The 25,998-nt window shown below is 42.8% G+C and overlaps 1 protein-coding gene across 28 annotated transcripts in view; it reads right to left on the bottom strand.

Moving 5' to 3' along the window:
• MAGI1 (membrane associated guanylate kinase, WW and PDZ domain containing 1) overlaps positions 1–25,998 on the bottom strand; it is a 332,520-nt gene that overhangs the window by 86,898 nt on the left and 219,624 nt on the right. The window lies entirely within an intron of this gene.

The following is a 25,998-nucleotide window of genomic DNA, read 5'->3' as shown; positions in this document are numbered from 1 at the left end:
CCTGCTGTTAGCATTGTCTCTCATAAAAGAGAGACACTTTCATGTCACTAAAATTGCAATCTGTATTACCAGATAAGGCAATTATTTTCCAGGTTCCATTACTTCTGTATCACTAGCTCATCAAATGTTCTCTCACATCATAAACATAATTTCTCCCTTGTTTCTTCTTACTGTTTTATCTCTATTTATGCTATTATTTTTTATTCAGCATTAAAAGGTACCATGAGATGGTTTTGATGCACCATCCACACATGCTCACTGAAGAGACAGCCTGACAACTCTCCTCCCAGAAGTTCACCTACAAGCTGGTTCCAGTTCAGGAATGCTTTTAAACAATAAGTCACACTTAGTCTCTCTCTTCAGCACTTGACAATTTCTGTAGTGCCCATGGAGAACTGGCTCTGATCACTGCCACTCTGCCAGCTCTGAAACTCTTGTCCCTTCTGGCCAATTTACAGCACTCTGAAGCACAGTGTAAGATGAGTCATTTCATGAGTTTTTTCCTAAGGTGACTTGGGATGCTGCATTTTAGGTCACTGAGCACAGCTTCATTGATAGGGATCCATTTCTGTTCAATAGCCTGTATTTTCCATGACTGGATTCTGTACATCTGAGAGTAAATATAAATGACAGATTTGCAGATGGTACAGGAAACTGAAATTTGGAAGAAAGACCAGAGTTACAGAGTTGGAGGTGTCTGAATGCTGTGGCTGAAACCAATCTGTTGGCTTGGGAATAACTCCAGGGATGTGGAAACTATACCTAACATTTAACAAAGCATCATTTCTCACTTCTGAGGGACTCTTCTGGCCCCTGGGCATTGTCTTCTCAGCGCATACAATTTCTTAAACCCTCTAAAAAGGACAGAAGAAAGAATAAAGCTGAGCTTCTGAAAACTAATTGGGAAGATTCCAGTTTTCAGAAGTTGAAAGAGAATAAATTTACCACGCCTGCATCTGGCAAATGTTTTCCTCAAGTGCCAGGAAAGCGGAAAGTCTGCTTATCTCCTATTCATCTGAGAGACTGTTCAAGAGGTCAGTCTTGACAGAGTGACACCCTTGAAAGACTATCACTAGATTAATTTCCTTGATTGACATCCACTTTCTCTAACATCCTTCTATAACATCCTCCATTTCTTGTTTCAAAATAGAAACTTTCTTTTTTATTATTTACTGTCAGCCTTCAGAGTGTCTATAAATTCCTGTGCTTTTTTCCATCATTCCTCCTCTTGGAGCTTTATGAATGGGTGAAGGAAGGAGAAAAAGTAAGGAAGGGGATGGAAATAGTGATGGATATCTCTACCCTGCTACCAGAATTACTCTTTCCCAGTTGGAAAGGACTCGAGCTTGCATTTTTTGTATTTCTGAATCCTTATAGTAAGGCCACAACAGGTTACACTGGGTATATTGTAACAGAAGACAATTTTCTTTCACAGATCAAGTCCAGAGAAATGCTGGAGCTGCACCATGTGTCCCTCTCCACCCTAGTCCCAGTGCTTCCATCCCAAGGCAGGCAGAGAGGCTTCCCCAGGTCCCTCCCTGGCACACCAGGAGCATGGAGGACACAGCCAGCAGCCAGCATGGTCACAGCCCAGCTGCCACATCTCCTCCCTGAGCACTGACATCCCACTGAGGCTGCCAGGACCCTCCCAGGGGCATCGTGCCTGGTGGCCACTGCCACATTCCCTTAAACCTGTCTGGGAGTGGGAAGCAAGAAGGATGAAAAGCCACACCAATAACTCTGACCAGTGGTATGCTGGAGCTGTCCCATGCCCAGAACACAATGGAAGTGAGAGTTAGACTCTGCAGCACTGCTCATCAATCAGTCACACGTCACCCCCAGCCATGTGAGCCGAATGACAAAGATTGGGACTGTGTTTTCCCAATAACTACTAACACATTGATGAGATGCAAAGATCAGGGAACTTCAGGATTGCTTTCACCTTATCTTTTAAAGCCTCTTCTTCTCTTTATCTCTATCTTCCCACAGAGCATATTTATTAATCATTTTCTCCTTCCTTCTGAATTTTTATAGCGGTGAAATTGCAGGCAGCAGTTTACTAGCGTTGGCTGCCTATTTGACATGACAATTATATCTCTGCCATAATTCCTCTGAGCCATTTTAATGGATCTATTTGTTTCATCTGAGTGTTCTTAATTTCCTGAATATGTTCAAGTCAAAAAAAACCGCAGCTGTGCCTGCTATCAGCGCGGCTGCCTGCAACACAGGCAGAAAGCATTAGGAAAGTCACCGCGGAAAAGGGAAACATTGCATCACAGAGATAACATTTGTCACCTCAGCTGGTCCTCAGCAGCAAACCCAGGGAAAACAAAAGCTGCACTGGCTGGGATATCTTATCCGGGAGAAGGCGAAAAACCCAACAAGTTTCCACGTTGCTGTCTGGAGCAGAGATTGCTTGCAGATGCTCCGGCTGTTCTCCTGCTCCACATCTGAGCAAGTGCTACCGACTGCAATTCAGGGAGGCAGGGGGAAGGGAAAAGCCGCCTCCGTTCTTCTTGTAGCAGAATGACAGGCTGCCGGCTGGACACACGCCTGGCAGATGGCATCTCAAAGAGTTTTCATGAACCATCTGGGATGTGTACAATGATTACAAACCACACTTACAACAAAGCCAGAAGGGCTGCTTCACGGGGAGGGTGGGGGGAGAGGGCGGGCGGCAAGAAAGGGGGGAAGAAAAGAAAGCCAAGAGGCACAAACTCCATGAGTTTTCCCAGGCACAGGACACCGGGAATAATCAGCACCTTCCTTCCCCCCAGAGCCCTCTCACAGCCTGAACAACTGCTGAGGGCTGGGCAGCCTGTGTGTGCTCAGGCCAGCAGCATCACAGCCTGCTAGCCACCACTGCAGCCCTCTGCTGATCAACTCCAACTGTAATTAAGTCTCCCATGGCTTAATTATGTACAAAAGCAAAGTGTGCGTATCCTCCTTCCCCCTTTAAATTGCATTTCAACATCCTTACCACAGGACGGTCTTCAGTGAAGGGGATGACTGTACTTTTTATCAGAGCTAATAGCAGGTCAGGCCACTACTAATGGCAGAATAAATTGAGCACAATGAGAGCTGTATTTAGCCCAAACAAAAGATAAGATACTCCACTCGAGAAGATGAGCCAATCATATTTAAATACGTTTAGCTGCCTGTCTTGTTTGCATTGAAATATTAAGTGGCATGAAATCTTATTGCCTTTAGGTACCAATTTAGCTAATTAATTTGAGCTATGTCCATTGTGTGATTACCTCAGAATTGCTAATGCTTCAACAAGAAGCATCAGGGGAAACTGAGTGGCTACCAACTCCTCTTGCACATTTAATGGTTCATAAGCTTTCAGTCTTATTTGGCTAGCATATCCCACAGCATACACAACTAGTCAGATACATTACATTCACAGGGGAATTCCTCATATTTCCTGTAACCACAGGAGCCTAAAGAAAACAAAAAAATAAGGCTACTGATTAGCATTGCAGTTTTTATATTCTCTTGTGGACTGGGGAAGTAAAACTACATCTAACATGAGTGGCTCAGATGAGATGTTTGCCCAGCTGTTGGTTTGGTTGTGACTCCCAAGCTATTTGCATCCCAGTTTATTCATGCATCCCTAATGCTTGAGCCACAGGAGAGGGGTCTCATCACGGGCTGGAGACCCTCCCCGAGAAACTGCTTCTAGACACAGGTGAGTTTGCCCAAGGAGAGCTCAGTGCTGTAATGAACTAATTAGAGCTTGTGCACACAAGTCTAGAATAACTGGGCTGTGGCTCAGATGTACTGATGACTATCAGCTACTATGCTGAATAATTTAAGTGCCCATTTAAAAGACAAATAGCTTCTGCTGTTGTGCTGCCTATCAACCATGCTGACACTTACCCAACACGAGCCTCAATTATACTATGGCCAGACTGCTAATATACGACTCAGGGGCTGTTTAGCTCTTTATCAATCTACCAGGGCTTCAAGTTAAGCTGTTAATATTCACTGATGCCCTGCTGCTAAATTAATCAGAGTCTAGCTTATTGTAATCTAAAAATAAGACTTAATGGGGCTGCAGCCACTTCAATTGCTTCCACGTTAAAAGAAAAAATGTTCTTGGGCAGTAATACTGTTATTGTGCACCAAAACCAGCCCCTAGCAAGTCATTTGGAAGTCATCATTTCAAGTTCAGAATACCTACAACTCCCATTTGAAAAGCAGTAATTTCTGCAACTGGCTTGGCAGTGACAATCTGGTGAGCCACCAAAATACATCTCATCAAACCACAAGCCATTTGCTCCTCATCTCCAATAGCCAGCATCTCTTAAAATGACAGATAATGTGGGAGCTGTACACTCAGAGTAATGATAATAGTTGCTACAACTATATTTTATACAGACTCAAGCCACTGGTGGTCACCACAGTGGGAGGAACTGCAGTAAATAAGGTTTTAGGGATGCTCCTGACTCAGGAGGCTGCAAGGCCAAGCGCTGCTGTGGGAGGTTTGGGAAGGCTGGGGTGGGAGGAAGGCAGGGTGCTGCTCTTCCCATTGAGCTAAAAAAGTGGTATTTTCGTTCATTCAGCAAGAAGAGGCTGCTCTCATCACCTACATGGAAAAAGCCTTCCTCTGCCAAAGAAGAAACAAATTAGGAAAAACAGCCCCTTTTCCCTCCCACTGTGTTTGGAGGTCACCTTCTTCCCTCCCATCACGGAGTAATTTGGAGAGCCTGCTTTGGCTCTCCTGCATCTGTCACCTATGGTGCCAGATAACTGGAAGGCAGAACAAACTTCACAGATCTGCTAACAGCAAATGGAGAAGGGAAAAGACAGAGACAGCCTGGTCTAACTCCAGAAGAGGGAACCTGATCAGCAGCCAAGCTCAAGGCAGAACTTATCAGCAGCACAGTACTAAAAACAGCCTTATCCACATTCACAAAAATAAAGTGTAGCCTGTGTGCAAGAAGACACTGTACACTGAAATTCCTTATCTTATTGACTTCTGGGGTCACTCAAACTAAAAATACCTTATTTTTTCTCCAACAGAAGTAAAATAAATTGTATTTGGACATTGTAGTGCAATCCATTATGCACTGTAAACCCACGTACCTGTGGTAAGGGGTAATTCATAGTTGCAACAACATAAAATATGGACATTTCAGACAGGCCCAATCTGTTATAAACCAAACACACTCAGGTTATAAATACAATTTTCTCCTGAAACTTGAAACTCAGGAAGCCTATTCTGGGATTTTAAATTCTGTCCATCCCTTCTCCAGCAAGTGACTTGACACCTATAAACCCCAAGAACATGACAAGCATTCGAAGTGTCTTGGTGGAGGAGTAGAAATTCAACCCAAAGAAGAACGTATCTGCCAGTAGAAATGAACTCCCAGCCTTGTTAATGATGCACATGCAGGAACAGATGCTGATTGACTCTTCCTGGCCACACACACAACTGCAGGAATAAAAGCAAATTTCTGTCACTGTGGTCAGCAGGAACAACTGATTAAACCCAGAAAAGAACTGACCAAGACAGAACTGCCTTTCTACAGACACGTTTTGGAGAGAAATGCATTTAATGGCTGCAATTTTTCTTCCATGGGGGAGATGGAAGGGATTTATACAGAAGAGCTTAGCATCTCCTTCTCCCACCTGCCTTTCCAGCAAGTGGCCAATAAAGGATCCCAGAGCAGCAGCTTGTGAGGAGCCCCTTGTTTAAAAGTGCTAAACTTGTGAGGAACTACCCACAGGTGCTGGCAGGCTGACCCTCAGCACAAGCAGAAGCTGCTCTCCCCTCTCTCCTGTGCCCAGTTCATCTCCCTGCCCTTCCCCTCAAAGAGGCACCGACTGCCCCGAGCCTCCCTGGAGAAGTGATTCAGCCAAGCCACACAGCACAGCTCAGATTGTGCAAACCCTCCAGGCTGAAAGTTATTTTTGTCCTTTATAAATCTATTTTTGGTATTTCAGTGGCCTTCCCTGCCACCAAATAAGAACACAGATAATCTTCAACACATTTATCCTTAGAGTGCTCTGAGGTAGAGAAAGTGGGTTTGTTTCTGGTTAATAACACAAGACCGGCCAAACCCAGGCTCTCAAAGGACTCCAGGAACCTAATTCTAGAGAAATCAATGGGCTTTAGGAAACCCTACAGATCAGGATCAGGGCCTAACAGATTAAAAGGGACAAAAATAACTTCTCACTGCGTTGGGGCTTTGCAAGCTCATCTGTACGTGTTGTGAAACACCATGCCAAGGCTAGGCAAAGCCAATTCTGCATGATGGCTTCACTCCCCACTGGAATATCAATTTGAAAAAGACTGATAATTACCTCATGACAAGAGCTAAGGATATAAAACCTGCCACACTCCACAAGAAAGCCACTGTAAAAAGACCTGGTTAAGGATCTACGCCAAATATTCCAACAGAGCATCACTCCCCTGACCTACGTACCACCAGTGGTTCTACTGCCATGTGGCACTTGCTAATGCAGTTACAGCCTCTTCATGTGTTCTTCAGAGCATTCATTTGCTGTCTCCTAAGCAAAGGAAAGAGTATTCTGGCATCAAATAAAGCATAAATAATAAAATATCCTCAGGTTCACAACAGCAGCAGCTCTAGATCCCTTCCTTTGAGTGATTGCTGTTACCTCACCAGACACCTGCAGCCAAATCCCTCTTATTTCCCACGAGGCAGGACACCCACCAAGAAGATTAAACTTCATGAACTAATGAGTTTGCCATTAATCTCATGTTCCTGGAGTCCAACAGCATGACATCCACTAATTTAAATTGTGAACTACTGATGAAAAAGCAAACTATGCACCTCCTTGGCAAGGATACCTTAGATGTAACTATGCACAGTTCTATTCATTCTAATATATGGATTAGTGTAATAAAGTGTAATTTTATAAATCAATAAAGCTGTAGTAATGAGATTGCACTGTAACATTCTCCTTCTAAATACTGGCACAGAAATGAATGAAAATTGCCATTTGTCTAAGCGTGGATGCAACTTACAGAAAGTGAAATTAGCTGGAAGTAAATTAACAAGGCAATTATGTACATGTACTTATATTCTGTTTCGTTCATATATACATTTTTAGAAGCTTAGATAATTCTGCAGCCGTAGCACACACCCTTATTTCAAAAGATCCACCTTTCATCTTTGTAAAAATTATCATAGTTACTTTCAGTAGAAATGTCTCTCTTGGGAGAGGTTGGCTGAGGGTGGTAAATTAAATACATACACTGGATAATTACAGAGCATCCTGAGTAGCTGGTTATTTTTAATCCTGCAGATCATTCACTCTGGCCTATTTCCACCCAAGCCCAGCCTGACCCCTGAAGTGCTTCCACATCAGTCACCTGCAGCCTCCCCGTGCTGAGGCAAAAGCACAACGTGGATTCAGGTGATTATTCCATACCAATGTGCACATCTCTATTAAATACAACAGGAGAAAGGTGTGTGTGGGGAAGTGCTTAAAATACCCTTAACTCACAGGAGACCTGGGATGGAGGGCTGTTCCCATGCATTCAGCACTTCTAAACAAATACTTCACTGTCTTATTTATACTTTCACATTTTAGGAAGTTGTTTATCAGGAGGTATAACCTATCATACTTTATATCTGCTCTTTTCATGGCTGCTTGCAGAGCTATCTGATTTCTCCAACCTGCCAAAGAGAAGGTGTAGCCCAGTCTGAGAGCTCAAGGCCAGCATTAAACCAAGCTGTGAACTGGTCCAGTAGCAGCATCCAGCTGCTGAAAAAGAAAACAGCCAATGACTCCCTGTGATGTTTGGCTGAGTGACTGGATTAAGACAGTGTAGTATTAAAAACTGTTCAGTTTTTAATTAGCTATCAGATCTTCACAGCAGATCTTCACAAGTTTTGAACAGGAGTGTATATTATACAGGAGTAGAACCATGGAACAGGTAAGAAATAAATGGCTCTCAAATCTTTTGCCTGTTGTTCCAGACCAAAGGCTGGGAGAAAAGGAATTTGGAAAATATGAAGGCACAAGACAGCATTTGGGACTGGGCACGCTGTAAACTGTTACAAGGTGAATTGCCAAGTCACAGAGCAAAGACAGACACAAAACCAGGGAAGTCTGATCAGCCAAGCTCACTGTTTTCCTGAGAAAACTTAAGGGTTTTATAAACATTATACCTTTCCAATCCCTTACCAATGCTATTTACCTGCCATGAAGCAGTGGAGGAATTTTCCCATTTGGGGAAAGACATGCAGTGGAGTTTTGAAGCAGAAATACAGTGAACAAGAACACAACGACCAGTTCTATCAAAAAATAATGAAAAATTGTTTGGGCAGTATGTGTCACTATTTCAGCCAAGGGAAGAATACCCTGACAGTCACACTCCCAAGGACAGAGACTCTAATTTCTGGGACTGGAAGGATCCTGCAGTGTCCATTCACCTGGCTGGCATCCCCCATCTTCATGTCCTTTGTTATCCCAGAGCTTGGCAGCTCACAGCCTCTTGTCTGGGACTCCCACCCAAAACTCAATGTGCATTTCAATCTCCATCTCAATCTGTAGCAACCTGGACCAGGTGTATTCCTCAAAAGCACCACTACACAAGCTGACACCACTACTGGAAGAAAAAAAATGCAACTCTTTTCTTAAACACCAGATACCAAAACACTTTAAATTCCACAAGACAAGATATCTTATTTTCTATTCTACTTCAAGGCTTCACCTGTGCCCTATGATCAGATACCATCATTAAGCTCATAATAAATAGCACTTCCAACACAGACTGAACACCTGCAGTATTTCAATTCAGCTTTTATTCAAGAACAATGTTTGCTTTTCACATCTTCATACATATGTGCACATATATCCATGAAGAGATATTCTGCACTTAAAAGCCATAGTACTACATTTCAGATTATTTGATGTCCAACAGCTCAGCTGCCTCAATAGAGATTTTTTATCTCCTTTTGCTGTTTGAATGGCTAAGCTACAACACAATGTGGGTCATTCCCTGTTTGGGTGTGATATAAAACTCCTTCTTTTGACTTTAATTGCCCTTGCAGCAGACCTCTAATTTGCAGTTAAAAGTAAATAAAACACCACACCTACCAGCAGGAAGATCAGTTCATTAGTCTAATATCTGTAAAATTCCACTACAGAAAGAGTCATAGAAAACATACTGATTTATGTCTGAGGCACTGCCTCAAATTTGTTTCGGTGACAACATCCAATCTACTGAAAAGAAAGAGTCAGAGATGATTTTTCCCATTTAAAAAAACAAACACACACCACTACCACTATCCCCATTCAACCACACTTCCACAGGACATCAATATAGTTATTAAAAGCAGTCTTTTCCCCTGAACAACACACACTGAAAACACTGCCTCCATGGAATACCTTCTCCCCTAGCCCAGAGCCATGAAATGCTGTAAAACTAATGGACTTTGAACTGTGATAACCTCATCACACTCTAGGAAAATCAGAGTCTCCTGTGGCTCCTCAAGTTTTGGCTCTGCCCACTCATCAGCCCTTGGTTCAGGGGGTTCTTTTTCCTTCACAAATCCTCCTTAGCCTTTGCTTAGCAGTTTTCCAGCTCCATATTCAATACTGACCAAAAATTGCAAATGCTTCTGCTATAGCAAGGAGGATGCAGGCTACAGAAACGTGCACTCATGTAACCATATGGATGCACTTGCTGTAAAACTCAGGGGAAGGACTAGAACAGACAGCAAATCCACCCTGCATTGTGCACATTTAGGCACGATTCCCTACAGATCCTGTACCTTAATTTTACCTGTTCTTAACTGCTACAAATTCCTGCATTTTTCTTTTCAGTAGCTCTGTATGCAAGGCAGGTTTTAGTCCTTCATGATTGCTATCACTTCAGCTGGTTGAAAATATTCTCCTGGTTCACCTTCTGTGATGCTGATTAGATAACAGCTCAATATACTGAAAAAATGCCAAACATTGAGAAGCTGATTGGTGCTTGAGTTTCTGATTCATCCCTATTGATAACTAGAATGTTAAAATGCAAAAGAAATCAAATACATTTAAAATCTTTTTTACCTCACTGAAATAAAAATTATTGCAATATTTTATTATTTACAGTTCCTTTACTGCAAATTCCTCATCCACCAGCTCTAATACAGAAAGAACTGTCATTTTCTAAGGGCAATAGAATACTAAAGAAAATTCAAGTTACAATACATTCTCCTCACTTTTATTTAAAGCATTTCCTGGACAGTAAAAGCCTGCTGGTTAGGTAGTGCATAACTCTGCATCTGTGCAGTCCAAAATTAACTGTCATGTTATTGATAATGTATACAAGCTTCTCCATTGATTTTATTGCTTTGCCAGTTGTACACAAACAATAAAAACCTCGCCTACAAATCCTGTCATCACCTACACAGGGTGGTTTACTCTGCCTTTCTGAAGCCAAGTAACACCCCTATAAAATACTCCAGTGCTTAGCTTAAATGATCTTTGCTTTATTTCATCTGATTACTTCTAGCTCTACCTTCTCTTCTCTCTGTTAAATGTCCCTGTAGTCATTTACAGCTCTGCGTTCACACAAAACAATCATTCCGTCACATTACACACTCCATCATTTTATTAGCTTCTTGCAAATAATTTTCTGCAAGTGCCCCAATTTTAAAATGCCATTTTAAATTCCTTTGCTGGTTTATCAATGCCCTGCTGGTGCTGACTGGGCACCAGACAACACCAGATGCCCCAGGGAGCTGTAACACCAGCAGCTCCGACTTGCACTGCGGTGAGTAATTCCAGAGCATCTCCAGGTCCCCACCACCACTGGTTTCAGTCCAACATAAATAAACAGCACACAATAATTATCCTCATGCAACTGTCTGGCAGCCCAAACAAATGAGCTGTTCTTTGTCTTGCCTCCAATTCCCAGCAAAGAAAAACACCACCAGGTTTTAGCTCAGTTGTGCTGGCATCACACAGAGGATAAGGAAGAAATCCTCAATACCCCAATCACCTCCTCGGCTTAGACACGGTTGGTGGAGGGTGTTTGATCTGAGGTGTTGAGAAGACAGTTTCCCCAGAAATCTGGTTTCTCATGCTGCTAGATCACTACATGCCTGGAAAATGAATATCTGGAAGCACACAATCAGATCCAGGCTTTAGAAAAACCCTGAGATGATATTTTCCCAGAAGTATCTGTGCGTTATTTGACTTAGAGGACAGTCGAGTGATTACCAGAGATAGACTGCTCTTTTCTTCAGCACAAGAATATCATATGACAGATAAGACCTTACTAAAAAAAAAAGTTTAAATCTAAACTCCAGCACTTATTTTCAAAGTGTGAAGCATTTATCCTTTGACAGCTGTGTGGAGTCCTTCAGAGGAGTGATGCAGGTGAAACCACTTTGCCAGACAGATGCTGGTACAGAACTGATAATGGGACTTGCTGCAAATCACCTGCTCAGTTTAAAGCACACAAGTATCCCAATTGCTTCAAGACCAATTTCCCTGATTGGTGTTAAACACATGCTCGAGCTTTTGCAGGGTAACAGCCTTGGGGCAATAAATGTTTTGTGGGGAAAAAAAAAAAGTAAAACAAACAAAAAAAAATTTGTCTTTTTGGTTCTGACTCAGGACACTGCTGATTTAAGGTGGTCCCTGCTGCCCATGGCACTGGTGGAGATGACAGGGCTGGGGACAGCCAGCAGTTCCATCTCCCAGCACCATTTTTTAAAGAAATATTCTCTCATCCTGTCAAGGACAAATGGCAGAAAGGCAAAAGAAAATAAGAAAGAAATCCCTGCTACCTCTGCCACTGCAGGATTAGGGTGAGCAAAGCCCAATGAATGAGACATCATTTCATTGAAAGCATTTTAAAAATTAAAAAAAAAAAAATAAAACACCCCAATCCTCTACCATCCATCGAAAAACCTGAGCAGGTCTCATTTGTCAGTACATTTGCCTTCAAAATGCCTCCAGCAAGGTGGGAAGATGAAACTGTGCCCGTTTTTCAGATGGGTCATGGAGGCACAGAACAGCCAAGCTGGCAGCCCAAGCCCAGAGCCGATTAGGAAGGAAAAAGCAGAAGGTCATTGGTGCCCCACAATTCTGTGGCTAGCAGACAATGTTTGGGAGTTAATAGCATTATGTGCTCTGTGATGCTGATCTGTGCAGATAAACGTGACAGGCCTTGGTGATGGCTTCATCAGAGGGAACTGCTGACTCAATGTTCAGGCATAATGGCAAGAGCTGTTTATGTGCATACATTGAAAAACAACAGATGACTTCTGGAGCAAAACACATGGGGAAAATTCTTTCTCGAGGCAATACAAAAGAGCCAAAGTAGTTAAAGCACTTTCCCACAGTGACTGTGCAGTGAAGTAAATTAGGGCTCTGAACAGCAACCATCCATTATCCCATGTATTTTAGCAATTCTGAGATTAATAACTGGAAAGGGCCAATAAAACAGTGTTAGAAAAAAACACACATCCTTTTGATGAACTGCCACTCACTCCTTTCAGATCACTTCATACCTCAACAGAAAATGTGAAGTTTGAAACATTCACTATAGCATTTTTTTCTACCACTATTGCCATTTAAGTTATGCTTTACACTTTCTAGATGAATGAATCACATTAATTATTTCTTTTTTCCCCTCTGACTGTTCAGCCAAATTAGGCTACTTCCAGAGTTGAAGGGGAAAACGCAATCATTAACGCTTCCAAACATCCATTTGGCAGAAAAACATGCAGAAGGGAAGACATTCCTCTGAGCTGTGAGAAATCATTGTCTATTACACAAATACCATCTTCTCTTTTATTGTTGTAGCTGTCTTTCACCTATACAAATTTTACTTGAAATAGGATAAGACTGTAAACAAATGTATTTGAAAATCACAACTCTGAGACAACCTTCAAAACAAATAAAAAGTTATTAACACTTGTGTTGGGAGCCAATTCTACTAGGTTAGAACTGTAAAACCTGCAGCTTGGAGAGATTCATTCATCTCTCTTCAAACCCTTATCAGTTCTTCCCAGCCCTTCATCAGAGACCACAAAACTGTTATTCCGAGAGCTGAAGCTGATTTCCTGGATCATTTTACTCAATGGGAATCTCATTTATTATTGAAAATAACAGAAACTTGACCTTCCCTGGAGACTTTTACAGAAGTTCAGACTGGAGGTGCATTTGTCCAACCTGCATAATGCAAGTCAATTCCTCCCAGGGTAAAGCAGCATTCAAAGGGAACAAGGATGGTAGAATTGACCCTTTTGTGCATAATTAATGCAACCATTGATCAGCCACAGCTTGGATTAGGAATTTTTTCTGAAAGCTAAATGCACAGCAATGAACTTAACACACTTTTAAAAAGTCAAACTCCGAGAAACCTGCTTTGATCACTGAGAGGCTTTTGCTACCACAGACCTAAGCAGGTATTTTCTGTGGCACACAAGTCAGGGTCATTCAGACAGTGGCAGCTGTGACTCTTGCTCATCACAAATCTACACAGAGCCTCTCTAATGGACAAGTGAGTGATTTCCTGGTTTATTCCCCACTTGGTGTGTGCAAACAATTCCCTTTAGGATCAGTGTGTGGCCATGAGAAGACACAATGAAAGCTCAGGTGCTGACAGTATCCACAGGCTGTGGTACTCTTTTATGACCTCTAGCTTACACTCCTCATCTGTTTGGAAACCATCACTACAAGTTACCACAATGTGTGAAATTACAAATAATAATGAATTAAACTAGAGGGTATACCTGCTAGTCAGGTAGCAATTGTCACAATATTTATAGATCTGGATTTATAAAGCTGTGCTTGCATTTCTTCCTCCCAGGCCTAACAGTAGTGCAAAGTGAGTAGGTTCTTTTTTGTATACTCTGTTACACAGGCCAGTAACTTTGTGGTCTGGTGATGGCATCTGTTTACTTAGTAACATCCTATTTTCCCATACACCATTCCCATGGAAAGGACTTAAAGATTCCCAGGGTGATGTTTAAATGTCTAGGTAAAAACTACAGCACCTACAGGTAGATATTGAGAGAATTCAACATCAAAAATTCAAGTTTGCAGGAGGACTGTCTCTGCACAAACAGTCACAAGTGGTCCCAAAGGTCAGTGGCTTTGAAACCATGAAGAGCAGAAAAATAACACCCCTATCATGTCTTTCACAGGTGATGCTTAGGCAAAGCTGCTCTTGCCTTCAGGTAGAGGAATGGATTAAACGACCTTCTTCAAGGTCTCCTCTAAAGTTTGCAAATCACAAGAGCTGGCAACACTGTAATCATGTAGCAGAATTTTCAAGAGGACAATGCTGTTGTAAATTATGTCATTTGTAACATGTGCTGGTAGAAGAGGATTTTTATTTTCAAAGGTATCCAAGCCAATTCATTAATCTGTTTAGAGCAGGCCTCTTTCAAACGAGTTTTTACAAAGTGCACATCTACCCTGCAGTCACTGGAGGACAGAGCTCAGCAGCCAAGTATTTATGGATTTGTTAGGGCAGGTGCTGCATCTTACCAAGGGCAAGAGATCATGTGTCTGGATTATGAGCAACACCCAACTTCAAATCCAGCCAAGGACCTTTACACAGCTGTGATCAACACTTTGCAGCACAGACAGAGCCACACACTCAATCAATATCCTGAGTGGAGAGGGACCCACAAGGATCAAGTCCAACTCCCGGCCCTGCAGAGGAGACCCCAACAATCCCACTGTGTGCCTGAGAGCATTGTCCAGATCCAAACTCTTCCCCCAAGCTCCTGGAAGGCCAGCAGGGCTGGGAGAGGAGTGATGATGGAGGAGGGGTGGAGGAGGGTGTTGGATGGGACTCATGCTAGGACAGCACTGCTCCATCCAGCCCAGCTCTGCATGCTCCATGATTGAATTTAATCACTGGAATATACAAATTTTATATCTATAGATATCATTATACAATTGTTCTATGTAGAACTGTTATATATTGTCATATATAACTCCATAATCAATATGTTTGTTATAGATAATTACAGATTATCTACAACAATGAGCCCTTCAAGACAGCAGCTCCAGTGATGGATGGGGACCCCACTGACCCTCCCCAGTCCCCCAGTCAGACCAGCTCTCCTTCCCACTTCACCCCAGTATTCCAGGGCACAGTCCTGGCTGGCTCATTCAGAAGTTCACATGGAGACACCCCTCCCATGCTGGACCATAAGGCCACTTCTATCTCCTTTTTCCACTAAGTAGTAATGGCTACAGAGGACACCAGTTGCTGCATCCTCATCATCTGCTTCAAGATAAACTTCTTGTCACCAGCAAAGGAAGTGGAAGGCCAAATCTGTCACACACACTGCACTGATTCATCTGCAGGTAAGAAGCAGGACTCATTTGTCAGGTCATCCAGACATGAAGGTGTTCCTAGTGGTTAAAGCCTAGAAGGTTATTTTTTTTTTCTGCTTGGAGAACGTGAAGCAAGGGCAAAGATGGTTACCTCCCTCTCTGAGAGCTAGCTTGGTTCATATGCTAAGATCAAAGAGAAGAATATGTAAAGGTTTGCATGACAGGTTCACACCTCAATTAGGAAAGCATAAGAGAGCAGAAAAGTTACGCTCATCACTTCTGGAAAAAAAGGAAAAAAAAAATCTATCACTCACCAAGAGCTTCCTAGGGCAAGTTTCTAACTCACCTTCAGTGCAGTCCCTCCCTTGCTCTGTGCAGATCCTGATTTCATGAATGCTGAATTTGTGCTATAGAAGCGAGCCTGGTTTGCAGGAGTCAGTCATTTCCTGCACCCCATGCTCAGAAGTGGAAAGAGTTTGTCATCAGACAGCAAAGTGCTGAAGACCTCTCAACACTTTTTAGGCAACAAGTTTATACAAAGTCGTCTATGAAAAGCTTCCTGCCCTTGCCCCTCTCCTTGTGCATCTCTCAAAGGACACGCAAATAGTTAATACTCAATTACCTTGATAAAATTACACATCTCCACTGCTCTGCATGTTTCACCTCTTGGCTCAGTGAAAACAAGCAAGACATCATTGCTGGAGTCTAGGTGCCTGCAAACATACAAATAAGGACCAGCAGAGCAGAACAGGAATGCATTACCCTTTCAGAGCTCTGCTGACACATGGGCCTGGGCTTCATTATCACCTCTGGAGTTTACAGCAGTGTATGCTATAATTAGAAGTGTGTCAGAACTCAGAGAGAGCACTGCAATCATCACTGGTCTCTGCTGGCATGAATATGATAAGCAGCAGAGCATGAGGCAGAACTTCTGAGTTTTTGAACAGGGATGAACTCTCACCCTCTTCTCCTGTTTGAAAAATATCATATTGAATGTTTTAAATAAATCGGGTGGGTTCATTCTGCAGAAGCCCTTGGTTAATGCCAACCTCCTGCCTTTAATTCATGATATTGCAAACAGGGTAGGGGATGACAGGAGGGACAGCAGTCTGAAGTGAGTAAAAGGGTTCAAAATACCACTAAAAACTTAAAGAAAAACAACTGCAAAAAGCTGACCTCTCACATGTCAAGTACCATTTTCATAAAGGATTAAAAAGATATAAAAGGTTTTTATACAACTGTACTAATAGATTGTTAAATATGTATACTCAAATGTTTCCTGGAGTAGAACAGCTTTGCAGGAGTCATTCCTCACCCTTTAATATTCACAACATTTTGGCAGACTTGCTAAAACTGGAGCCCACATATTTTTTTTCTTTGGTTGCAGCAACCTGCAAATCATTCTGTGCTTGTGCATTATTTATATTTTCATGGCTGCTTGCTAGTTTCAGGTGCTTAATAGTTTTGCAAAAGTGCATTAAACCCCAGTTTTTAACAAGCTTTTACACAACTGACATCCCAAAGAGGAATTTTTTTAATGGGTTTCTTTAACTGCTTAAAGGCTGATTGAACACACTTATCTCTCACCACTGGAAGGACTATAAAGCTAAAGTGAGATTTTATATCCCCATTTCAGGACACTAAAAGTATGGTGCTGTAATAGAAATGCTGACAGTATTCAGTTATGGCAGTGCAACCTCTCTACCATAATTATGTACAGTTGGAGATAATAAGCACTGCTGATTCAGGAGAAATCTCTGATTGGGCTGAAAGATGGAGAAGTGCTGGATAATCTGTTTCCTGAGTGGCACCAGCAGGCCTAAAGAGCATAAACAGAGGAGCAGAGTTGGTAAGAAAACAACAACAAAGTCCAATCATGACTCCTCAGAGATGCTCATGCTCTTTTCCTTGTTCATATGATTGCAAGAGACCTAAAGGACTCATTCAGGACTTGTCCTAAAAGGACATTGTGACATTAATCTGGAGGAATGAGCAACACCCATGGCTGGGAAAGGTTTGATTCTGTGACTGAGACCAGGTCAAGAGAGCCCAGAGCCCTGATTTTCAAAAGAACTGTGTTCGTTTCTGGCCTTTGAAAAACCAAACTCCTTTGAAATAACTCAAGTTCACCACCAAAAATGAAGGAAAAAGAAAAATACCTCAACATGCATGTGCATATTAAAACTGAATAACCTTCAAAAATTTCCCTTGAAATCTCTGACACATGGAGAAAAGCCCAATTAGAACTGTTTCAATGAGTATTTTTTTTTTAAAGGAGGTATAAGGTCTTTCCCTTCCACCTTTATTAACTTTGCTTTGGGACATGGTGGGGAGAGGAGGATCAAACAAGACAAGAATTTTGGTGAAAACTATTAACTCAGTCCAGTGTTTTCCTGTACTGTTTCTCCTACCATATTTAATTTTTTACATATTTACATTAGATTTCCTATTAAATGATCATCCTCTCAAAAAATGCTTGATTAAAAAAAAATCCAAATGCATCACTATGACTGGCTCTAATTACTATTAATAAATACATAATGAACATTGATAAGATTAACAAACCATTCCAAAAATTTGTTACTATATTCACTCCACAGCTGGAACTCCAAATTAGCAGTAATGCCAGCAGGCTATTAATATTCTCAGATTAACAAAATGCAAGTAGATCATACAAGGATGAGCTTGAATTTTGCAAAACAAAATACCTGGGCAAATATTCAGCACCAAAGAAAAAATGTGTAAGTTAATATTAGTTTAGCATGGGGTATTTATGGAGACAGATAAGGTGGGAATTGCAATATTTATTTGGAGGGAGGGAATGTGTGAAGGCAATGGAGCACAATGTCATGGGACAGAGCTGCTGAGTGTCCCAGTGGGCCCTTGATGCTGATGATTTTTAGGAGCATGGCTCCACATCCAGCTCCATCCTGGGGCTGGCAGCAGGTAAGGATATGGGAGAAAGGCTCTCCTGGCAGGAGAGCCAGGCTCTGATGGGTTCAGGGCTAAAACCTCCTGGGAGCTGATGGAAGCAGGATGTGACAGCACCTGTCCGAGCATCACCCGGACCCACGCCCTGGGTGCTTCCCTCTGCTGATGCCAGCAAGATCCCAGTGAGAACCTGCAGTGCCCCACACACACCAACAGCCTCTCCCCTCCCTGAGGGCAGAGAGCCTGGTCCTGGCTATAAAAAACAGCCCCTGACTCCTTCCCATCCTCCCCAAAACCATCCCACTCCTCCAGCACAACCTGCAGCTCCATCCGCCCAGCTACCTGGCACCACCCACTGCTCTCAGGAGAGGTCAGGGAGGAATGCACACTTTCTGCTTGGTTTCCCATTTGTCTGACGCCCTAAGGCACTCACAATTTAATATGTATTTCTTTTTAAAGTGAGTGGAATTGAAATAAATCCATACCGTTCGCCAGTTTCCAGCTTACATAATCAAAGTCAACTGTGCATTCACAAATTCCTCCCTTCTCTGCAAGCTAATCTGACAGTAGCAGGGGGGGAAATAATCTCCTGTGCCACTGTCTCGATTTCCCCGGGAAAATAAAATGCCTTCAGTTTATAATGACTTAGTAATGAATTAAACATTTGGAAATCCATAAAGGAACCTCAATAATAAGATCTTTAAAAACTGCAGACACAGTCAAAGCAAAGACAAAAAAAAAAAGGAAGCAGAAATGTGTTTGAAATTAAGCAGAGACAAATCACAGACACGGCTGTGATGAAACAAGGCAATAGGTGCACCCTGGAGAGGGGAATCCATTCACCAGCCCGAGTTCACCCATTCAGCACCCACTCCCATCAGATACTGAGCAAAACAAAGTCACTGCAGGTGTAGTTTTCTTCACTTATCCAAAAAACCTAGCTAGAGTTTTAATATACAGAAATATCAGAGTTTTAAAACCTTCTGTTTGAAAGTTGATAAGGGCACCCTGGTTAAATTCGAGTCGACTCCACCACACTGGGAAGTGCTGAGATCCAAACATTTGCATGGCTTAAAATGGCTGCAGCAGTTCAAGGCTTCTGTAACTTACTGTGCACAACACCATGGAGCACAGGAGAAGGGTCTCTTTCCTAGCTATACACTATTTTAAATTTAACAAAGCCAATGTAATTAGTCCCATGAGCACCCCTCCAGTAACAGCTTCAGCTCCCAGCACTTGTGAGCTGTATGCTATGCAGTAATTATGCTACCAAGCTGTCAGAGCCTCCTTATCTGCATGCAAATTAGTTCATATGCTATACATCTGCTGTAATGACAGTATTAAACCAAGAATTTTATAATGAAGCTATCCTCTTTATAGCAACATAGCACAATTACTTTATTAACATATTGCACATCTATGTCTGTAACTGCTCCCAGTCAAACAGATGAATTTGCCATTCCTCCATACAGCAAGATCTTCACTTCTTCCCTGTATCTGTAAATAAACAAAAAGAACAGGAACTACCTCTGTACAACACCACTCCTCCATTGTTCCTGGCGAAGTACCGCACCAAATGCCATTAAAGCGTGACAAGGTGAACAAGTATTCCCATAATGCTCCGAAAGGTTAGGAGATGAAACAGGAATAATCAAATCAGCAGCTGCTTGCTCCCAGCCTTGACATCAATCACCAGCTCCTGCCCACCGGGGGCTGCCAGCACCGAGAGAGCCCCGGCGCACCGAGCGGGGTCCGGCAGAGCGGGGAAGGGAGGTGAGAAAAACCTGCAGGGGCGAGGAGGAGTGGGCAGTGCAGCCCTGCTGCTCGGGAGGATTTCTGCCTGGAAAAGGCGTGCTGGGGACAGCCCCACCGCCGAGAGGGCGCGGGGGATGCGGAGGTGGGAACGCAAAGCGCGGCTGCCCATCGCGGGGAGAGCATCCTCATCCTGCCCCTCGGGTATCCCCATCCTGCCCCCCGAGCATCCTCATCCTGCCCCTCGGGTATCCCCATCCTGCCCCCCGAGCATCCTCATCCTGCCCCTCGGGTATCCCCATCCTGCCCCCTGAGCATCCCCATCCTGCCCCCTGAGCATCCTCATCCTGCCCCCCGAGCATCCCCATCCTGCCCCTCAGGTATCCCCATCCTGCCCCCCGATCATCCTCATCCTGCCCCCCGAGCATCCTCATCCTGCCCCCCGAGCATCCTCATCCTGCCCCTCAGGTATCCTCATCCTGCCCCCCGAGCATCCTCATCCTGCCCCTCAGGTATCCCCATCCTGCCCCCTGAGCATCCTCATCCTGCCCCCCGAGCATCCTCATCCTGCCCCCCGAGCATCCCCATCCTGCCCCTCGGGTATCCCCATCCTGCCCCCTGAGCATCCCCATCCTGCCCCTCGAGCATCCTCATCCTGCCCATTGAGCATCCTCATCCTGCCCCTCGGGTATCCCCATCCTGCCCATCGAGCATCCTCATCCTGCCCCCCGAGCATCCTCATCCTGCCCCTCGGGCATCCCCATCCTGCCCCCCGAGCATCCTCATCCTGCCCCCCGAGCATCCTCATCCTGCCCCTCGGGCATCCTCATCCTGCACCTCTGGGACACCCAGCAATTCTCAATGCACCAGCTCTCCTGCCATTGCTGCTGTTGGGAAAGTTTAGTGGGTTCCCAGTCCAAGAGCTTTTTCCCAGTTTGGTGGTTTTTTTGTTGGTTTTTTTTTTTTACTTTTTCCTTTTTTTTCTTTTCTTTTCTTTTTTTTTTTTTTTTTTTTGGTAGAGGTTTGGAATGCTTTACAAACCTCATTTACATTAACTAACCTAAAATAAATAAAATTTATAGAGGACTTCATTAAATTTCCTTGTGTGCAGTCAATGAGTTCTTCTCTTCGTTATTTTGTGCTTGATTCTTCTACAGTTATAAAAAAAAAAAATTCCACCAACCAGCCAACCCAAAAACCCACACAGAAAGCCATGTGATCATCTCTAAACCTTCAGTAGATCTTTACACTTATTTCTCAGTTTAGGTTTGCTTTTATCATCCCAGCTCTATTGCCCATGGATCTGCACCCCAGCCTTCCTGCAAGGCCATACCCTTGAAGACAGCTAGCTGCCTCTCCAGGGTGATAAGGAAAGGTCATTTATAATGATGGGGAATATCAATTCTGGGACCTAATTCCACTTACTGAAGCTGATGCAGGTTATTAATCCTTTTGACCAACTGATTACTTCTTTAAAATCATCTTGGGAATAGAGCAGTTCTGCTTCATGGGCATCCTCCATGGGCAGGAACAAAGGCAAGTGGAAATAAAGGTAAAAAAACCCAACAAAAAACCTTTTCCCCTTTTCATGTTACATTTCCCCATGCACCAAAAGGTGTGGATAGGTCTCTGCAGAAGTTTCAGCACTACTTTGTTCTCCATGCAAATCACCCCTTTCATCAATTATCTTAAAGCCATTTATAAACAAAACTGCCATTTCAAAGCCACAAGGAAATAGGTGAGAATTACCACGGACAGCACAAAGATGTTCAAATACTAAACAAATCCAAATCTTCTCTTAAAAATCTATATTTACAGCCTTAGTTAAGCCCTGAGTACTGACACCACAGTGCATAAAACAAGAAACAAAAGAGCTAAGGAAAGGCACAGAGCAATGCCTCTTTCTCCCCTATAAAAGCTTGTTTTATTTTTGTCAGCATAACCTGTAGTTTGCTGGGTTTCTGCGAGATCAAATATTTGATCAGTTTATGAAAGGGATGATATTATGTGCTTGCCTGAGGGAACAGGGTCACTGGATTTCATGACCCTAGAGTTTATTCCAGTATTTGGTTCCCATGAGAAAAGTACTAAATTACTGTTTTCCTCTGGGAGAAGGGAACACACAATCAGAATATATCATAGTCCTCCTGCAGCTACTAACAAGATCTTCTGTAGCCTTTGACCCACCTCACGAAATAATGCAACACAAGCCACCTTATTAGCACTGAGTGGGCACCCGACCAGAGGACTGTGCTTTCAGAGCAGCCACTCAGCCATATCTGCTGGAAAACTCTTCTACTGCTGTGCTGCCATTTAAATCTCTCCTCTGCTGCTGCTGACAAAGGTGAAGTCCCCTAATGTCCACCCATCATTAGCTGCAGTGGAGCTTGGGTCATGTCCTGGGTGGCATTGATCTCACCCAGCTTTTCTGCTGGCAGGGCAGAGGCTCAGACCGAGCCAGCGCTTCAGACTCGCCGTGCTCTCAGTGACCACACACACCCCCAAAGCAGGGCACTGCTCAGGCCAACAGCCACCCCATGATGAGCCCCAGGAGCACCAACCTATCTGCATTGGCCTTAAAGGCCTTCTGGAGCATCAGCTCAGATGTTTGCAGTGTGAGATGAATGCTAGGGCAGTGGTCCAGCCCCCAACAGTGCAGCCACTTCACAGCTTATCATCTTTGTATACATCCCAGAACATCACTGTGTAAAAGGAGGCACAGATTTTGCAGTTAAAATAATGTTTTCTACAAGGTACATCCAGATAAGTAAGATAAAAATGCAGTAAAAAGAAAGGCTTTATATCCAACATGGAAAAGGCTCATAACTGAAGGGATAACATATGGGGAAACTAATTTATGGAAAGAGTCCTCTTCATGTTTGCTGCTTACTGCACAAGATCTTTTCAGAAATTGCCCATGCTGGAGGCTTATATGAGATTTCAGTATTGTTTCCTGAAGTCTGAACACAGCTTCCTGATGAAGCATTTTGGTACAGCTCAGGGAAGTGGTATCCTGTTATTTTCAAAGCAAGCCCATAGCTAAACCAAAACAAACCAACCTAACAAATAAAACCAAACAAAACCCAAAGCAAACCAAACGAAACCAGCCAAACAAACAAAACTCCAAAAAACAAACAGAAACAAAAAAAAATCACCACCATAACAACACAACAGAGAGGTACTTCATGGAAGGCAAATATAGTGTTCATGCTTTGTTTTCTGCACAAAATAAAGGTGAGATTAATGCTACCTCAGAAAATAACCAACTCAGCATCATCACCCCAGTGTCACCAGCCTGGCTGTCTCAGTGGCCCTGAATTTTGGTGCCAACCCCTCCTTATCACTGTAAATCCTTCTGTATTTCACCTGACAGACTCAGCTTCTTCATCCTGGACTGAGATTGTGCATCCACCCTCCTCTCCCTCATCCATCACTGCTCCTGTGTCTCTGGACACTCTTTCAAATTTGGAAAGGTTTTTGGTTTTTTTTCTCAGATTCACTGTTACATTCTCCCATCACATATCCATGATCTGCCACAGGACAGTTCTCTCTCCACCTAAGACAGAAGCAACACCTTCTGCCATCTCTTCCAATATCCAGGTTTCTTTCAACAACTGAATCAACCACGAGTCTCTGGCTCTGCCTTGGCAGCTGAGTTAAAATTGCTTCCTTACACTTCTGTTGCATTATTAAAGAAGAAATTCTGCCATCAGCACACTAATGTGCTAGGAAATGAAACCACATGAAAATCACCTGCAAGGTGTGCTATTTTAGGTGGGACTGTTAATGTAGGTCAAGTTTTGTTTTAAAAATTCCTACTGATACAATTTGGATGGAAAATCTTGTCCTCTGGGTTGCATCTGTGTTTATTAAGATGTCTCTTATGAATTTTGAATTTTGAATCTTCCCACCATTGTTTTTAATGAAAAAATCACATAAGCATATATAATTCTCACTGTGTAGGAAGCCAACTCTATGCTCACAGCTCATGCATTTTGAGTGATATTCAAGAAAATGAAAATCATGGTTTGACATTGAAAAAAAGAGCAAATTTTGACAGTGAAGAAACACCCAAAGCACTTGAGAATCAGCTCAGGATCACTTCTTGATCCTGTTACAATTCTGTCTGCCCAATTCACTGAGATAAGTATCAGGCAGGCTTTTGTTATAAGCAAATCTCCCCAAAGCCCATTCTACTCTGGGCAGCCAGTCCTTGAAGAATTCAACAGTTTCCCATGAATCTCTGGCATTTTCCCTCCCTCATATTAGCAATATTGGTGCATCTGGGAACTTGCAGTTGCACACTAGGCCACACAAATTCTGCAGAAATACCTTGAAATATTGACGTGACCTTGTTTTTAACATATTGCAATAGACTTCATGTGTACATGACCCACATTTAAACTTAAGAGTACAGGCTTTTTGATTTTTTTTGGTTAAGCATTTGAGATTGCTATTGCTCCTGAGCAGTTTAATCATTAGAATATTTTAATTTTGTAATTAAAAAAATATGTAAGCCAATCCCAAACTGGGAGTAGAATGACTGCACTTCATAAAGAAGAGCTCTGACAAGAGATAAAGCAATTTATTCACTCTTTCTTCCTTCACCTAGAAATGAAATACTTCACAAAAGATCATCAGCAAGCCACTCAATCTGTAGACACTAATAACCTTGGCAGTGTCCTTGCAGAGCAGAACAGCTGTTGAGTTGATGGGCACCATGTCCCAGCAGGGAAAAGCTACAGCTTTCTCCACTGTAAATGCTGTGGTTTTCTGCTTTCCAGGCACTCCTGCTTTGTGTCTGGCTTTCAAGACAGCCCTGAACAGAAACATTGCCACTAACATTGCTAACTGTTAACCTGAAATATTGCTCATTCCTGGCATTTGTTTTAAGCGTATTTAAATCCCAGCAAGCTACCCTTGTTTCTTTCAAAAATTAAAGTAAACAACCAAATGTGAGTTTTTCTGAGATTTTCAAGTGCTTAAATCCAGCTACCACCATTTAGCACTGACCAAAGCCCAGCTGTGCTGCAGCACCTCACTGCAAAGTCCCCCTTAGACCAACTGTGCAATTAAATATGGTGAAATAAAAAACTCACTTCTCCTTGCCTATGCATTGGGCTAAATGCATTCACATGCTCACTTTCTGCAGCTCACCTTCTAATTGTAACATCTTCTTGACAAAGGCTTTACATGGGTCTCCCATCCCTCAGCAGAGAAAGAAGAAAAGACTGCAGCATCTTCCTCGGGCACACCGGGGAAGCCACAGCCTGAAGCTTTATGTGCTGCCTCTGAAATCCTTGCTCCTGCTGTGCTTTCCCAGAATGGTGTTTACAAGAGTGGGTAGGGACAGTAAAACAGTGTCAACCTCAAAAGATCAAAACTCTGAAAAACTGGTCTGGGCCTGTGGTTTCCAAATTCCCTTTATCTGCTGTGGTGTGTTGTCAATGCTTTGTACTGTTAGCAGAACAAGCAATGTTGAGAAGAGGAATTTTGAAGGGCTTCTCACATCCTATCAATAACCATCTCCAAAGGGCAATCCCAGTTTGTTTTTCCCTTTAATCTTGCCAGAGAAGAAAGGCAGCTTGCACCTAGCAACATCTCACAGAAAGCCATATGGCTCAGGATGCCAGGGACTGTTCTTTTCCCCACAGCTGAAGGAGACTTTACCAGGTACATGACACAAAGTTTGTCTACAATCCTGCTTCCAAATAAGAACACATTTTAGTAATTACACTGCCAATTAGATTTTTGGTATCCCACATGGTGCAAGGTCAGGCAGAAGACACTAGGAAAGACAGAGACTTAAATTCAGTTTTATATTCCCACTTCTAAAGCCTTCAGGAAGCTGGATTATTTTAGTAAAAACCTGAGATGGAAAAGCAACAGTTCTGCTATTGTTTATTACCTTGTGTGAAGTGATTAATACAGCAGTTTATTGTCTCAGTTGCACAAAAGAACAATGTGCCAACTCTTCCAGCTGAGAAAAAAGCACCATGTTGCTTTGAAATTAAAAACAACATGGAAGAGTGC

The sequence above is a fragment of the Lonchura striata genome, chromosome 12, assembly GCF_050655825.1.
Source record: "Lonchura striata isolate lonStrDom1 chromosome 12, ASM5065582v1, whole genome shotgun sequence".
NCBI classification, from domain to species: domain Eukaryota; kingdom Metazoa; phylum Chordata; class Aves; order Passeriformes; family Estrildidae; genus Lonchura; species Lonchura striata.
The sequence above is the reverse complement of the archived record's forward strand: the minus strand, read 5'-3'. Positions and strand labels throughout refer to the sequence as shown.